At 42.4% G+C, this 16316-nt stretch overlaps 1 protein-coding gene across 1 annotated transcript in view; it reads left to right on the forward strand.

The window, feature by feature from the left end:
• LOC6617087 (protein toll) overlaps window positions 1–16316 on the forward strand; it is a 43142-nt gene that overhangs the window by 11873 nt on the left and 14953 nt on the right. Inside the window, exon 2 of the mRNA XM_002041378.2 lies at window positions 15436–15556. The gene's annotated coding sequence lies outside the window, so the exon portion shown is untranslated. The remainder of the gene's footprint in view (window positions 1–15435; window positions 15557–16316) is intronic.

A 16316-nucleotide genomic window follows, 5' to 3' on the forward strand; every position in this document is an offset into this window, starting at 1 on the left:
TCCCATTCAGGTGGAGCATATGAGAAATTCTCAATTTGAATGCAAACATGTTGGATTATTATGATTTTCTTCCTACCGTTGGCAGTTTTTCTTGTTAGTTTGCTTGCTGGCTGGCTTTTTTTGTGCTCCCAATATGGTGGTTGCTGAGCAGCTCCAGCTCCTGGGTATTTTCTGTGTGCGGAATGCCTTTGCTAGGAATCTCTTTTTTGCGCCGTGCTGTGTGACAAGTATTAAGTGCAATCAAAAGAAGATTTACAAGCGTCATGAATGAAATATTTGCACCACATATGGCCGCACACACGAACGATTCACAGATTGTATCTCTGTTTCTATCTGCATCCGCATCTGAAAACGTATCTGCACTTGCGCATAAAAACCCATTTCACGTGACTTTATATTTATGGTTGCCCAGCGCATTACCCCAAAACCAAACACTTTGTCTATCTTGATCAGTCCTCAGGCGACTTTAATTATTGATTATGACACAGAAAACCCAACTGGTGGGGAGGTAAAAGTCAGAAGGGGTCAACTGGCAAAGTGAAAGGATGCGACATCGAGTTGTGGCAAAAAGTCGCTAATAAATTTGTAGCTCTTTGGTACGTGAAAGCGTGGCTTTTGCCCGCTTGTTTGTTTGTTTCGGCGCTTTGGGGTTTCGTTACATTTTCCCAGGCGGCGGTAGTCGCATGACTTTTGAATAACCTTTCCCACAATTGTTTGCGCTTGTTGTGCACCAAATTGCACAGACAATTGCCGGCGACTCACTGGATTCGCAGCTTCAGATTCGGATTCGGATTCAGATTCAGCTTGTATTCGAGCCACAGTTGATTGGAGCAACTCGCTATCACATTCGCATATTCATGATGACACACACATATACTCGTAAGTGCATGCATAACTAAGCAATCCAGTTGGCAAACTGGAGTTCGCCTCCATGATTTAGCAATTGAGACGACTACTACGGCTGCGACGATGACGATGACGACGAGCCACGATTAAGATGCGCCAGCTGGCTGGATTACATTGAATTGACTTTGGGGCCATAATTGATGGCTTTCCAATTCGCAGGGACTCGCAACAGCCGTATGGCTTAAAAGTCGATATCCACCCGAGCCTTTGATGTAATACAATGCGCGCTTCTCGCTTTTGACACTCCCCAAAAATTAATGATCTGGCAAGCCGCAAAAACCAAGCGAATTCGAGTGTGGCTCTGGCTGGCTGGATGGCAGTTAATAAACGAGTACCAATTCTCATGAGTGGGGTGGCTCTACTGGTTTCACTGGGGTTTTAGCTTTCGCAGCAGATTGTTCATTTCGAGTGGCACTTCTTTAATTAATAATCCATAGACGGCTGATAATTGCAAAAAGAAGAGTGGCTCATTAGCATGAAACAAATACCCAAGATGAAGATGCTAGATTATCTAAGCTGAGATATAGTTCAGTGCTATATGAGTACTTTAAAATATTTGAACATCAGGAGATAAAACCATAAAATATGTATGTATGTATAATCTTCACTTGTTTTCAATGAATCATTTCCAAAAATGATTCTTGATTTCGAGCTGCCAGTCAAAAGTTTGACTTGAGCAGGCATTTAGAAAGCGATTTGTTCAAACATTTTTTTTGGGCAGTTATCGGAAGTTAATGGCTGCGCTGATAATTCCCCAAATTGCTTCTCTTGTCTTTAGAGCATAATTTACGCATCGTCGCAGGCGAAATGATGTGTAATACGTACAAGTATATGTATATATGTATATACTGTGTGTGCGCCAGCTGGCATGTGAGTGGCTCGTAAAATGGCCGTCCACAAAAAAAATTGGGCTCGAAACGGCAGTAAAAATCGATGCAGGCCAGATATACACCGCTGGCATGTGTGGCAGTATGTGTGTATTTACCAGAAATTCACCAGCGAGCTTTAAAGTGTAAAGCGTGTTCGTTCGGACGAAGACTCGCGCAAAATAATATGCTAAGGTTTAAGGTAAAATGCGGAGCGCACGGCTGTGGCAAACAAATATTGCGCATACGCCGTGTTAATTTGCATTGTTATCAGACGCCGCCACTGCGGTTCGCTGATGCGCATCCTTAGAGGCATGGCATGGCATGGCCACATCCCCACTGTCGCCGCTCCACGTGGCGTATGCGTAACTCCATACGTCGGTTTGTTTTTATGCCGTATGTGTGTATGCGTTATTAAATTTATTTGACTTGACGTGCTCACACACAGACTCATACGCACACACTCACCCGCACAGAAGGAGGAGGCAACAGCAGCAGAGTAGAAAATGAAATGAGGATGCGGAAATAACTACACAAACATCGGCAACGGACGGAACAGACGGAAGTTACGTTCCAAGGTTTCGGATTCCAAGTTTTGCGGCTGCTGGTTGGTGGCTATGCAACTGCCCCAACTGTTCTCCTTTACATTTCTCATTCTCATTTAATATTTAAATTGCTTGTGGTTAAAATATCTCATGTGCTCTTGTGGCAATTTATATTTTAAATTATTAATTCTGCCTTATTACGTTACATTCAACCTTTTTTGCTCTCCCCCAATTCCCTTTACCATTTTGCCAAGCTCAATTTCAAGCTCGACTTCATATTTATTCAAAAACATACGCCATGCCCAAGCAACAGCTCACATGACTTAGATTTTTTGGATGGGGGCGGATTTGCTTTTGGTTTGGCAATTGAATTTGGTCTCTCTTTGGATTTTCTATTTGCATTTCAAAAGGAATTTTCAATTAAAATGTCAACATAATTTAGAATTATTTCTTGAATCTATTCCACTCGCTCATGTAAATGGGATCTAGGCTGGATAATTTAATTTTAACTTGTTTTATATTCTTTAAAGTAGATTCTCAATAGACTTGGAGCAAAACTAAAATTGCATGTTGTGTAAACAAGAAAAATTACAGAATTACACTTCTCGGTATTTGATTGTATCTTAAACGTTTCTTTAGAATTTCATTGCCTTCGGTGAAAAGCCATCACTTATTTCTTATCAATTATTTTTATTAAAAGACTAAAGCCATCGGACAACAAAAAAACGAGTGCTCTTTGACCTTCAAAAATATATGTTTATTTGTGTCCACTTGAATTCAATAGAAGCCTTTGATTCATCATTCTTTACCGATAAACCCATGTTTGATTCCATAAATATCGGTTAAATGTTCTTTATCATTATTGTGTACTCGCTTTCTGTACACGGATGTAAAATCACTCTTTGATATTCATTTAAACTGAATAAAGGCAGATAAGATGTGGCTGCTGCCATGTGCGACTGAGTTGCTCTGACTATCAGTCTGAAATCCCCGCGCCCCCCTTACGACTATGTTCATATCGTTCTTTGTGCCTGATGGGTATTAAAAACAAATACATTTTATTCATGGCTGCATGTCAAAAGTTTTCGGGGAATATTTATTTCACAGTGGCTTGTATTTACTATATGCCGTACATACCGACGTTCTCAATTCTTTCGCATCCAACATTTTTTCTCTCTGGATGGAAAAGTTTTTCTTTTTTTTTGCTTTCATTCAGCGAGTCGCATGTGAATTTTATATCCTTTATTTACGCATAACTTTTCCTCACGCGTTGCGCAACAAAAGTTTGTAAAACCGCTGAAATGCAATTCGCAGAAGTTGCGCGTTACTAGAATGGCTGATGCAAATGAAACTTTAATTTGTATTATATATAAAGCATATTTTTGTTGAGTTTTTCATAAGCTGAACACCGCAAAATGGTCAACACGTTAAGTTTACGGGTTTTGTTATTTAAGCAGATAAACACGCTAATTGGTTGGCATTATTTTAAGCTGCTTTTGTATGTTGCCTTATTCCAATTTGGCATTAAAGCTCATCAAATGCTTATCTGCTATCAGCACCCAGCCAACTGCTAAAAGCTGCAGATCCTGGCCACGCATTAGGAAGCCCAGGCTCACTCACGTACACAAAAAATAAATGGAAGCCTTAATAAAAAAGGAAATGTCGCATAATCGCGTGTGTGTGTGTGTGACAAATGATACATAGCCCTAGGGAAAGAGGGTTTAGCAGTTCATAGACCCCCAAAGCAGACGCCCATATTTTTCATTAGGCGCGAAAAATATTAAACAGACGACAGGCAGAAATTATTATCCTGAATCTGGCAGCCAGCGGTGGCGATGATAACAAATTACGTATACGCATCACACATACGCCGCGTTGTCGCAGGAAAGCTCATCAGCGGGAGCTGGCATTCCGCATATTTTTTCCCGCCAGTTATATTTAAGCATCGCTTTAGCTCCACTCGAGGCAACGTCTGGCTGTGGCAGTTGGCCCTCTAAGCTGTTGTGATTGTCAGTTGCGTTGCTAAGCTGTTTCAGTCGGGTCGGGGGAGAAATAAGCAGGAGGACGGACAGGAGGAGGAGGAGATGGTGGTTCCATCATCAGCAAACAATTGTTTACTCTGCCAGCGATGCGTGTGCTCGGGTCCTCGGGCACTTTATTATATTTGTAATATGTATTATGACATTTCTTTTATGGGCTTTTCCCTCTTACCCGATGATTTGTCGATCGAGCAATCGGCACGGCGCAGTGCGTTAAGCATTTATTAAGCCCAAATGCGAGGGTGGCATAAAAACCAACTTATGGCTACCCAAGCTCACGCAGGAAGTGGGCGTAATTGCGTTTCTATGTTTGCTATTTGTATGCCTTCATGTGTTCATTTCCGCACGCAAATAAACAGGATAAAATCAGGCAATGGCCAGAGATTCAAGCAAACCCAAGTGCCACCTCCTGCTAGAAATTATTGATCGAAATACAGGAGGTGCGGGTGCGATGTGAAGGCGGGACTTCCTGCAAATGATCCCGAGGCCACATAAATTTATTCTTTATGAAACGCAAGCATGCCAGATTGAAAGGGGTGTTGACAAATCCTGGGGCCCGAAAGCCTGACCTGCGGCACTTCATAAAACGTAATCCGACTGCCAGGGCCGCTTATGACAAACATAATCATTAAGCCATTATTATTATTACACTTATGGCGGGCGGGTTACGCCGCCTCCACGCACATAAATTACTCGAGGATATTGTGGGTTGGACTGCCGTGCCAACCGGAGCAATTCTCAATGATTTACGGTCCATATTCGGATTGCTGGCGAAAAAGGATGGCAAAGGATGGCGAAGGAGCCGAAGGCGTCGCCGCTGCGTTTCCATCGATAAACAACTCAAAATGAAATGCAATTCCGTGGGAAAATGCAAAAGGAAGATCCTCCTGGCTTCCAGGAGCCACGAGTCCTGCGACTGTCTGCGGCAGACCATCCTGCGTATCAAGTGTGTGCACAGCCTGACTTGTCCATCTATCTGTTTGTCGATATTGGAAATCCGATTTTATGGGTTTTTATTTCGTTTGACTATGCGCTGATTTTCAATTGCTTTCGCACTCGCTCGACGTTCACCCTATTTTCCTCCGGTCATCATTTTAATAATAACTTTTGCCAGGGATGCAGGACCTTCTCGTCGGAGTCCTTGTGCCCTTTCTTTTTTTTTCATATATCCCAGTACGGCAAATTGTTTGTCTTTCATTCTCCAGTACCTCTGCCACTACCATTCGTTCTCGTACTCTGCGGTCCGAGCCTTATTTTTGATTTTATGAAATATTTATGTCTGGCTTTGGTCAGCAGGGAAATTGATTTTTCCTACCACCTCTTGGGGCCCCCAAGCACCCAATCACCCATTCCCATTTCACGTCGCCTGTCACGTACATGTCCTGCGACAGCCTGTTGAGAAACAATTACAGTTACGCCCAGCGTCCAAAAAGGACCACGCCCCTGCGTCGTCCGTGCGAAACAGGTGTTGACATGTGTCGCGGCAACGAATTAATAAATATTTTATCATTTGTATAAACACAACATTTCATTAATTTTTATATATTTGTATTTGTGGCCGCCGGCATGCGCGCATATCCTTTTGTCTGTGACTATGCATATTCTTCTTAATTAATCGGCCGTGTCGCGTAGTCCTTTGTGTAAAATTATTGGTAAATGCAGCCGGCAATTAAATACTTAATGCCAAAGTGCAGAGTTAAACAGCCGCAGCTCATTGCAGCGCAGCAGAGAAACCAGAAACCAGAGGCATTGTCAACATCATCATCAACAACAAAGGCAGCAGCGCCAGAATCGCCATTATCGTTATGTTAATGGAGTGGCGCTCCAAAAAGATGGCCATAATAATAATAATAATAATAATGATAATGATAAAAACGATAATGTGGACAATTCCTTTTTGCATATTTTCAGTATTTATTATCAAATGCTTTCAATTGGGTTTCAACCAATTAATTTTCATAATGACCACACAGCCGCCGTACTTCAAGAGCGACGTGCGATTTCAATAATTTTAATTAACCTATAGACAGTGCTTAATGTTGCCTGTAAATAAATTAATGTGCCAGGCGGCAATGCCGTAATGCCGCTTAACTTGTTAATCCTTGCAATCCCGAAATCTAAATGCCCCTGAAACGGCATTAGCAAGTTTGACACTTTTACTCACTCTTCTTGTCATTCAAACCTGCATATTAAAAATATCATTTTTCATTTCCTGCCCCCCAAAAAAAGTGGGTGGAAGAGGTTTGGGGTTGGGTGTCGAGTAGTTGGCAGTGGGTGAAGGTCGCACGCACATGACGACAGTCATCAGTCAGTTGGTTAACTCGCTGTGGCCCGCTTTTGGCCCACTCTATGCGTTTAAGTGCTTGTTTGAGGTTTACTCGCAGTGTGACCATAATCTGCCACAGACACTTACACACACAGAGCGACGTCAACAGATAAATAAACAAGGACGACAAGGACAGACAATCGAAACAAGACAGAGACGGGGCGAGTGGATATAAACGATGTCCTGGCATAGCCTGATTAATGATGTTGCGACAATAATTAATTATATGCCTGCATCGGGGGAGTGACGCCTGGTGAATGGCTGGGTGTGTTGTAAAATGTGCGACGTGGAGTGGGCTCAGTACAGGGTTTTAGTGTGGCCGATACCGCAAGTATTTCATTTCATTCGCGCAGCGTTTTACATGGCTCGGTGTTGGTAAGCCACAAAAGCCACTAAATGTTGCCTAAGCTATTTTCACGGTGGCCAGTGGCGTAGGTTCGGGTTTTACAGGAGGTTCAACCTCAATATTTACCAAATTACGCTTCTGCATATAATGGAACTTACAAATGGTAACTTTGCGAATGGGTGCAAGAATCTAATTTTAATCAACTGGAACTCAAAACCCCTTCAGTATTTTGCTGCAAACCTCCTTCGCTCTAATGCGAACTGCTAGCACGTCAAAATATATTAGACTCGATTGTTATCGGACACTCCTTTAGCCACTCAAGTGCTGGCAAAGCTTTGGGGTAGCAATTAAAATGCAATTTAAGATATTTCTGCATATCCCTCGCCTCGAAATTCTTCGCCCGTGTTTTTCGCGTTCATTGCCAGCGCGTTTTTCACCGTTTGCCAGTGTGTGAGTGCATGATTTAGACATTTCAATTTGCATGTGTTAACATGCAATGCAAAAAGGATTCGATTCTTATCGCTGCCACATGCCAAAGGCCAAAAAAAACAGCACTGCCAGGCGAGAGCAGTGCCCGAGTCCTGTCTGTGGATCCCAGAAACTGTTGGCCAATACAGAAAGCACTTTCCGCCACTTTCTTTACTTCAGTTGGAGTTGAGGTTTATAATGGCGCAACTTGCATGGCATGCGATGTGCAGCACACTCCCACATATGTATGTACATATATGTATGTGCTTTTCGCTTTCCTTACCTCTCCGCAAATGTGGAAATTTGAATATCCTGCGGTAATTTCCACTATTTTTAGTACTTTGTTGCCCTTTTGAACTGTCATTACTGCGGCTTGCGGAGTTGAGTGAGGAAAATGCTAGAAGGAGTTGTCGCAAGGGGTTAAGTGACTGCCTGCTGGGCTTGGGTTTTTGGGGTGGCGCATCTTTTGTGCCATTCACGAGTTTCTTCGCCCTTCCGTTTTGCGCTGCTCCTTGCGCCCATTCAGCCCCCACAATCCTTTATTTGCATGCGAGTTGAGTTACTTTTTATGGATTCCTGCATAAGCGGTTGGGTTACTAACAAAAAATACAGCGACCATTTATATATATATATGTATATATATTCCGCAAACTTGGCAAACTCACACAACTTTGATGGGGATTTTTGATTACTTCTCAAATGGCTTCCAGCTCCATCAAGTGCCCCACCGCTACTCTTTCGCCCTAATGCGCAATTAGAGCGCCATTCGTTGATTGAGAAATTAGCCAAGTTTGAGCTGCTCCCGTCAAAAGACCGTTTTCGGCGTGGCCGAAAGGACTTATGTGGCATTAAAACGTTCAGAAGCCATTCTTCATTATGCTGGCCAAAAGCGGATGACTGCGGACGAGTGCGGACGTGGTCATTGCGTGAGCCTCCATTTTGGCCACTTTCCCAAGCATATTTCTGTGTGCGTGACAATTGTCCGTGGTTGGGCAAAAACTAGGAACTCGCATCTAGCACTGAGTGCTGTTCAGAATGCCAAATGAAATGCTCTAATGGCAACAATACTAATTTTTGAAAAATTATACTCATTTATCGCGAAGCAAAGTTATTTTTCGCAAGGCTTGTACAGTGAAACCTAATATATGTAGATTTAAATTTAACTTTCAAAATCGAGCATTACATTTTTGCTCTGTGTACTTAACCATCCAATTACTCGCCTCTTCCCAAAGTTGCGCCTTGGAGTTTCGGGGAAATTGACCAGCTCCACTTGGGCGATTTCCACTAGCACATTAACCCCGAATCGGTTAAAACGCAGCGAGAGCCCCACAAAATTGGCACGTTAAAAGCGTCTATAAAATGCATGTGTAAACAAGCCCCGAACTCGTGTCCAATTATGGCCGGCACACACGGATTGGAGGGGCAGGAGCTGGAATGGGGAGCTCGAGGAAAAAGGCGCTTGGGGGAGATGATGAGGAGGGGCGGAAGCCGAAAGCAAACTTTTATCTAAACAAACAGCTCGTTTGGGCCAGGCCAAAATGGACGGCAGTTGACTGGCGGAGCAGCGAGGCGCGGCATGCTAAAAATAAATGAAGACATTAGCGACGCTCAAATGACATGTTATCGACTTTGAGGGCCAGCGGGCCAAGCGATGGCGGACACCGCAATTACCGTTAGCAACACACACACACATTGCACACACATGACCCTGTATGTGTTAACCTGGATCATAAATAAAGAGCTATAATGGAGGTAACCTTTTGGGGGCAAAAAATAAAAGACAGAGAGAGTGAGTGAAAACAACGCGGCTGTGACTGCGTTTGCCTTTCAGCTTTTTTAAGCGCGCTTCAGATTCTTGCGAATGATATAGGAACATGCAAACTTCCGGCGGAAGTGCAGGCGCGCGACAGAGACGGAAGACCATTTCCCCCGTACTCCCAAATACACGGACACGAAAAACCCATTAACACACACGTACACACTCATAAATGTGCACACACACACACTTACTTCGTTTTGGGTAGCCGTTTTTTATGTGTTTGCGATAAATTCTCATTTCGCCGAGCTGCGCTTTTTCGCCGCAATCAGTTGGGTGGAAGCAACATAAATATTTTACCATCCAGCCAGACTGACAGACAACCAGGCAAACAGCCGAACAGGCGAAGGGTCCAAGGATCAAGGGAAAGGACATTGGACAGGACATGCTCGAAGGCGCTGGCGATGCCGATGGCAATGGCGAAAAGGCCACCACATAAAGTTACAAAAGTTGCGGCATTTTCAAAATGCAAATTACCATGTGCGAGTTCTTTGGACGCCTTACCCCTTGCCCTCTGCCCTCTGCCCCTGCCCCTAACCCCCGCCCCTCGACGCCCCGCTAGCACTCAATCAAGCCACTCGAGCCCATCAATTAAAGGTCATTTACATGTCAATGCAGCGACCGTCGGCCAGCAGCAAATAACGAGAACAACAGCAACAAACCGCAAAGTTTTACACCCAGCACAACTTCTCTGTAATTGAAGCATTTTAGCCCACGTCATTCCACAGATTTGTATGGCCAACTGAAAACAGGGGCGTTGATTACACAAAGTGGGTTTTGTGAAGAAGAAAGGCCAAGGTGTCTAGACATCATTAGTATGTAAGTTGTGCTTAAGGCCAATAAAGTCCTCAATAAAGACTCTTTGTAAAACTGCAGATAGAAGCATCTGATATGTAAGTTTAAGAGGCCCCCTTCGACGACGCCTCTGCACAATGGCCCTTGCATGTTTATGGCCCCCATTAAAAACCATGCTCCTTTGGTTGGGCGCAAAAGACTTTTGTTACGAAATTGCATTTGCTGTTGCCAAATACTTTGCAGTTTGTAATTTTAACTGCGTTGCAATTTGTTAAGTGCAATGGCCAGTGTGTTTATTTTGGAGAATTTAAGTACAGACCCATGGTCTAGCTACAAAAATGAAGTTATTAAAGCCACGAAAAGATTGCCAAACAAAGGCTGGCCAATGGGATTATATGTTTTTGAGCGATAGAAATTAATTTAAAGCCGCTTTAATAACCAGAGAACTAACACGCAAACGCATATCGACCGCTAACGCACAAACTGAGGCCAACAAACGGGGCTTTGTTTCGTCAACATCATAATGTCGCCCGCTGTGCTGCTTCCGCGACAGCGGCTAAAAGTTCCAACCCCTCCCATCCCGTTTTGGCCAAGACCCCCCAGCCAGCAAACAATCCGCACAACACCAGAACACCCACCCATCCATTCACCCACCCACCCACTCACTCAGACACCACAGAGTGTACTAGTCTGATTTGCATTTTCGACATTGTTTGGCCCGATGATGAGTGCCACGCCTCCGTCGCTGATGGAACCCATTACCAACCCATTCCGCACTTGGCATCGACGGCAATTTATGTGTTGCATTGTTTATGACAGATTTATCGCAAGTTAATGACATGCGACCGCTGATTTATGTAGCCAACACAAATATGCCAACGAAATGACGTGGAGCTGACAGGACGAACACATACTGAACGGCATCCGAATCAATCTGAATTTCTGAATGCAAGGATCCGCCAGATAAAAGCACTAATGAGCACACCTCTGCGGATCGCAATGGAATATATGCCATTTGATCCGCACTATTGGATGAGTGCTGCAAAAAAAAGAAACAGCAGCAAGTGATATCAGGACGCCGCGTGGAGTGATTATTTTCACATTAACACAAAGGCATTTTCCTTTCGGCTTTTTAACTTCCTTGAAAGAGGTATTTAACTTATGTGATATGATTTTGGTGAACTCAGAATATAATGAAATTTTGAATTATTTTTCTCGTAATGATGTTACTATCCAATTTTACACTGCATTTTACTTCACACCTATTTCTTCTATAGCATTATGGATGTTGACGGCAGTCTGCGTAGTGACGAAGCGCACCAGCGTTTAGTTAATTTGTAAAAAATGAATCATTTTTTTCTGAGTCGCATTTTTAAATTGCCATTTAATGGCACCATTTTTAACATAATTTTTTTAAAGAGTATATGCTGGTTGCCTTATCCTGTGTTCAAGTTTCCGCGTTCATCGTGCAGTTTCTTTTCCTTCTGTTGGCTGGGCGCTGTAATTTTAATAATGAGAAATTGTCAACGCATAAAATGAAGTCCAGACAACGGCAGCTGACAACAACCCACAGTAGTGGACCTTACTGAACAGCATCCAATTCCCGCGCTGCCGTCACTTTTAATTTAAAGCTTTTGTTGATGCTCGTATATAATAATAAGTGCTCGCTCTTCTTCTTGTGTAAACTTCCTTTCTGGTCCCGGACATGCAAATATTTATATGCCAGCGTTGAACTTTGTTGATTACAAAAAAAAAAGAAGCGGAACGGAAAGGAAAGGCACACGAAGAACGGAGCAACAAAAGTGAAAAGATTTTTTTGTATCCTTCAGATAGGTTTTTTCTCCCAGTTGGCTGAGTAATTTTTTCGTTTTCGGGAAGTAGGTTAAGAGAAAACACACTTTTTTCAAGGCTCTCCTTTTCCTGCCTTTGTACGAATAAGTTTATTTGGCCAAAGGTCAAGTGTAATACAGCCGAGAGTGATGTGCTCGTATAAATTCTACACTTACATTTCTATATATCTGCACGATCCTTTGCGTGCTGTGAGAAATGGCCTAGCCAATTCGGAGTTCCAGTTTTTTGAGGTCAGCTATATATTTCAATTAGAGTTGAACATGCAAAGCATAAAGAATAAAATTCCAGCGGCATGAAGTCAAACATTCTCCGTTTCTACTCCGTTTCTTTCATATTTTTTTGGCTTTTGTGAAATCCGAATCCCAGGCTACGGAAAGCCATCGTGTGGTAATGCTAATAAAAGATGATTTATGCGTGTGGAAAATGAAGCACATATTCATTCTCGTGCAACTTCCCAGGGAACTTTGTTGTGGTTAATGCGTGCGACTCGCTTCCTGACCAACAAGCGGCAGCAGCAACATGGCCATATCGACTTACCAGTCGTCGAAGCAGTAGAAGAAGGTAATTAACACGCTGCACAACGGCAACCACAACTCAAAACACCTAGAACGTCAGCAGCAAGAACAATGCATAAATCTACTTTCCTGGTTCAATGCGCCGGCTGCGGTGAGCAACAACAGACGTGATTAGAAAAGAAAGAAAAACCCAATGCGAGGGAGCCACCGCACAAGAACTAGTTTTCCTTTTTCATTTTCCTACCTTTAGCATAATGGGAAATCGAAGCCGCAACAAACGGTAAAAAAGAGGGGGGAAAAAGAGCCGCAACGGTATAAAGAACTTCAGCTAACCATGTTGCCTAGAATTGGTAAAAAGGCGACCGAGGAAGCTTAGAAAGTGCTGTGGAAACCAAAGCAGGCCAATGAATCGTTTCGGCCACATTTAAAAGGCTTTTCCAACACAGCACAGCACTCGGCTAAGTGCAGCCGAGCGCGAATTATGCCCACGAAACATGTGTTGTAAAAGATACAGAAGAGGGAGTTGATGCAATTGCAATTGAAGTAATTACAAATGCACAACCATTCGGCGGCATTTTATATTCTATATTCTACATAGTAAATGTGCCGAACAAAGGCAGCAAATTGCTGAAAAACTCAAACAAAAGAAGAGAGCCGGCGAGTTGCATGAATGCCAGACCCAAATGCATACACAAATAAATTAGCAACTAAACAAAAAACAAAGGCGAGCTCCTCCAGCAGCTGCTGCGATGTAATTATGTAAAAAAGGAGGGCGGCGGCTGCATGCATCCACATTAGCTGCATGATGCTGCACACGTTCGCCTGGCAAACGTGGCAACACATTTGCACATTTCATTATTTAACAAAAAGATGGCAGGGCAATAAAAATGTTGCCTCCGCCAGCAGCAAGCATCACTTCTATTAACATCCATTGAGAGCTGGCCGCCCTAAGCAGGCCTCATTATGCAAACATCCACAGAAAGGCTAGAGCTTTGGATCTACCGAGCCCATGTCTATTAAAATTAAAATGCGCTCGGCTCGTTTTTTATTTTTTATAATCTTTCATTCGCAAAGTAAGAGAACCGAAATTGCCACACAAACGCGGAACAGCGGGGGGCAGGGGCAAATGGTCTGCCACTTCAGTGATTTTCAATATGAAAATGCAGCCAGACACAGCTGACAGACAGACAGACAGAGAGGCAGTCGAAATGGGGGAGTTTGGGGTGGCATGAATGCATGTTACCGCATGCTTGGATGAATACGAATGCAGTAGCATTATGTGGCAACAGTCAGGGATTGCGGTTTTCCGCCTATGCAAATTAGCAAGATATACGCATAGCTGCCATAAACGCGGTGCAAGATAGTAGGATAGTAGATAACAAACTGCTTGCATTTATCGCAGCCATTTAACAAACTTATCGCAGAGATAATGGCTGTTAAAGACTTGACTACACAGCAACAAATAATTCAAAGCTCAATTTAACTCACAAAATTCGTTTAAAGAAAATAATAGCATAATCGGTAGTTGTGATACACATATCATATTATGCTGTATCAGGTTACTTAAATGAACTATTAGGATTATTTCTGGTTTTTCTAAAATGGAATAAATTGATGGTTTTTCCAACTGTGCATCTGCTCAATTTATGGAAACAACTGTCGATCCATAAGATATTTAAATTGGCTGAGGTGCCGAGGTGGCGAGGAAAATGTTTCGATAATCTCTACTAAACATGCCATGTAAAATGATGAAGAAAATCGAAAGTCCGAAGCGAAGAGCATGGAAAGTCAAATAAATATTTGCGAAAATACAGCACACATATTTGGTATTCATTCAATTTGGGCTTGAGTCCCTAACCCCGGAACAGAAAAAGGCAATTGAATTAGAAATTCTTGAGAAGTTGTCAGTTTAGATAACTGGCAATTTGTATGCGGCGAGCAATTAGAGAATTTTGGGCCTCAAAATAAAATAACAAAATAACCAAATAACAGACACACACGAATGCGACAGACAGGCGGAGATGAGCTGATGAATTTAGTCAGCAGGAGCTGGCCATGCATATAAAATAAACAAAGAAATACAAAGGATGCTTCCTTATTTATGGCCGAGTCCCAGAAATATATTCAAATATGTAGATTTGCCAAGTTTGTTCCCCATGTCCCTCTCTCTTCCCCCTTCTCCCCCTTTTTTGCAAATGGCAAAAGGCAGGCAGGAAATAAACGAATTACAGAACACGACCTTTCCCATTTCGACCCGGGTGAAATTTGTCATTTATTTGCAATCTGGGCTTAGTTCTTAATTATTTTCTTGAAACTGTTTTCTGGCTTTTTCCAATTTCATTCGATTGGTCCCGAAATGCAACGCAAATTGAATAGAATTATTCTAGAAATTTGAATATTCTTTTTCGAAGAACTTTTCGGATTTTTTCCAAAGCCATGCCCCTCATTGGGAGTGATTCATGTCAAGTTGCAGCAGCACTCAGTCAACGTAATCCTTTGGCCGACTCTTGTCTGCATTATACGCTCTTGACTTGCAAATTGTTTGCGGTTATGGCTGCATTGCAAATTCTAAGTAACAGCCAGCTTAATTAAATTAAGCATACAAATCCAGCCACGCCCTTAAGCAGCTGCAACGGGGGCGACATCGCTCATGAATAGGCATTACGTATGCGTTGAAATTTAAGTGGCTCACACACACACGTGTCTTGTGCACAACGAACACACACTTGAACACACACGGACACGGCTTGTTTGCCACTTCTGCGTATGTATGACATAATTAGTGCCATAATGACACTCACACACACACATGTGTGCCACTTGTCTAGCAGACTAAAAGTTGAAAAGTCTCTGAAGAAATGGCCCCACCACACGAGTCATTTGGAATGCTAATAAGATGCCCTACTCTTTCATCTACATCCTACTCAGCTAATTTGCATATTTTTCACGCTTTTTGTTGTAGTAAATTACTTGAAAATACATTAAAAATGTTCAACCGGCTGCAGCTGCATCTGTAGTGGACGCCAGGATACAAGGATAACACTTCTGCCTTTCTCCAATCAACAAGGATAATTCTGAGCAAGGTAAGTGAAAATAAATATTATTACAGCTCGCCTAGCGCTGCTTGTAAATATTTATTAAAAATTTTATAATTAATATCCGGCAAGCATAGGCGGTAGATAGCATAAAATATCCTTTGGTCACTCCATATTTATATATCATTAAATATTTTATTATTCAATTGGAGCCCAGTTTTCATTTAACCTTTTTGTATTGTTGTGGTTTTTTGTGTAATTGAGCATAAAGCGAACACAAATATAAATAAATTGCATTAAATAAATATGGGACTGCCGTGGACAATAGGCAAAGTGGAAAAAAATTAGAGAAATAAAAAACGGAATTATTTTCACAAATGTGCAGCACATTAGAATACCCTAAAAAAATGACCAAAAAGAGCGCGGAACACTTCTAAATTTTCAGCACTTTCCATACCACAGAGTTCATAACTTTTCACACACTTACTGTCAGCCGCACAACCAAACACACACCCACTGACACACCCACACTTGGCACTTGTTGTTACTTTTTTATTGCCACCTCTTGCCACGCCAACTCCTTCTCCCTTTTTGCGAAATGCGAAATGCAAAATGCGAAAATGCATTGTGACAGCCATTTTTTTTCATTTTTTGTAAATGTCAACAGGAGGAGCACGAAAAAATACGTATACGCCACAAACACTTTGTCGCCGCTGTGTTGCATAAGGAAAAACACTTTTAAAACATTTTCAGCGCCGCTTTTATGGGCGTCTAAAAACAAACGAGGCGAATAGAACAAAAAAATGGC

This window comes from Drosophila sechellia, chromosome 3R (assembly GCF_004382195.2).
Source record: "Drosophila sechellia strain sech25 chromosome 3R, ASM438219v1, whole genome shotgun sequence".
NCBI lineage: Eukaryota > Metazoa > Arthropoda > Insecta > Diptera > Drosophilidae > Drosophila > Drosophila sechellia.